General features: G+C 39.8%; 1 protein-coding gene across 1 annotated transcript in view; it reads right to left on the bottom strand.

The window, feature by feature from the left end:
* CBPH (cerebrin prohormone) overlaps positions 1–2,286 on the bottom strand; it is a 45,755-nt gene that overhangs the window by 42,595 nt on the left and 874 nt on the right.

Here is a 2,286-nt window from a genome sequence, read left to right as displayed (position 1 = left end):
AAGAAGAAGAAGAAGAAGAAGAAGAAGAAGAAGAAGAAGAAGAAGAAGAAGAAGAAGAAGAAGAAGAAGAAGAAGAAGAAGAAGAAGAAGAAGAAGAAGAAGAAGAAGAAGAAGAAGAAGAAGAAGAAGAAGAAGAAGAAGAAGAAGAAGAAGAAGAAGAAGAAGAAGAAGAAGAAGAAGAAGAAGAAGAAGAAGAAGAAGAAGAAGAGGAGGAGGAGGAGGAAGAAATGAAGGAGGAGAAGGAGGAAGAGGAGGAGGAGGAGGATAATGATGATGATGATGATGATGATGATGATGATGATGATGATGATGATGATGATGGTGATGATGATGATGATAATAATAATAATAATAATAAAAGTAATAATAACAATAATAATAATAATAATAATAATAATAATAATAATAATAATAATAATAATAATAATAATGTTGTTAGCGATCCAGTAGCATCTGAGCATTAACTCTTTTGCATGATACCATTCGGTTAAATAATAATAATAATAATAATAATAATACAAATAATATTAATAGCTTAATAATTACAATGACACTTTGTTCATCACGAACTGACGAAGATTTTAAAATTAAAAGGAAGAAAGCTACAGACAACTAGCTTCCACGGCATGACGAAGAGAGTAACAGAACGAAAACAATTGCAATAATTTATTGTAATGATCACAAACGCCACAACTCGCTTCAGATACCGGCGCCTTTCCCTTCCCTAAAGCGGCGTGCGTCTCTGCCGAAACATAACATCCTTGGTAAGATGTTCAAATGGTCTATGCTCTGGGAGAAAAAATGACGGGAAAAGAGAGAGAGAGAGAGAGAGAGAGAGAGAGAGAGAGAGAGAGAGAGAGAGAGAGAGAGAGAGAGAGAGAGACAGACAGACAGACAAACAGACAGACAGACACAGGGAGAGACAAAGTGAGAGACAGAGAGAGAGATCGAGAGAGAGAGAGAGAGAGAGAGAGAGAGAGAGAGAGAGAGAGAGAGAAAGAGAGGGAGAGAGGGAGAGAGGACGGTTTCATCCCTTTAAAATATTATGTACCCAAATTATGCATTTCTTCTGATTTTTTCAACATTTAAGAACTCGAATTTCAACAAATATTTTTGGAGCACATGGAACAGATGCCATAGATTCAGAAACTACATTGTTTTTTTAAACATTTGAATAGGGTGGACGATGCTTTAGTCTTTGAAATGATAACAGTTTAACGCCGCTATCAACACTATTGGGTTATTTAGGAGGCAGGACCTCCTAGTTTAACCTTGATCTCCGAAAGGACCATGCCAAATGGGGAATTCGTGTAAAGTGACTTCCCCAAGGACACAAAGTCGGACCGAGCTGACGCTCGAAGTGAGATTACGTGACCCCGGTAGCCTAACCTCGTGAGGGTGTGGTGGCGGAGCGGTTAGTGCGCTCTTCTCCGAAGCGGAAAGTTCGGGTTCGAGCCCCGGTTTGGACACGGATTTTTTTTCGCCCCCTCCTGCCACCCAGCAGTAATGAGTATCTGACTTCTAGTTGAGTTGGGAAAGTAAAAGCGGCGTGGGAAGGAAATGGCCACCCTACCACAATATGCCGAAGGCCCAGGAAGTTGTCTCACTAACAAGACAATCCCCAATATCCGGATCAGATGCGGGAACAACTTTATCTTTTTTTTTTTTTTTTTTTACCTTACCTCAAGGCCAGATTTACTCTTTAGGGACCCTGCGGACTCATGTCCCATCAGCAGCAGCAACGTTACGGGATATTACGAACCATCATAGACACATCAGAATTACGAATTTTCATATTCCTTAGAATTCACGTTGTTACGTCCTGCTTTTCAAAGTTACAGATACAGAAAAGAGAATTGAAAAATTCTTTGTGAACAGCGAAGCTATGCCCGAAAACAGTGCGACTTCTAGGAATGTCGGAAGACCGAAATGCACACCTAATACAAAACCAATGAAAATTAACCCTATTCAAATACCATGGGGACATTTTGTAGCCTCGGGGTTGTATTCTTCACATTTCAGAATACTTCTAGTACGAAGATCTCTTTGAAACTTTCAGTACTTCTCAAAAAATCATTTTGACAGACTGCTATGACAAGCGTACGGATCAGATTAACGAGTAAATTTCCTCTTTGGCAAGTGGTGGCACAGTTTCCCACGTCGTAAGGATACCATAGTAAAATACGACGTACGGATAGGGTTAAACAATGTGTTTTAAAAAGAAATACCCCCCCCCCAACTCTCTCACACACACACACACACACACACACACACACACACACACAC

Source organism: Aplysia californica, unplaced genomic scaffold, assembly GCF_000002075.1.
Source record: "Aplysia californica isolate F4 #8 unplaced genomic scaffold, AplCal3.0 scaffold00760, whole genome shotgun sequence".
Classification (NCBI taxonomy): Eukaryota; Metazoa; Mollusca; class Gastropoda; order Aplysiida; family Aplysiidae; genus Aplysia; species Aplysia californica.
This window is presented reverse-complemented; position numbering and strand designations above follow the sequence as displayed.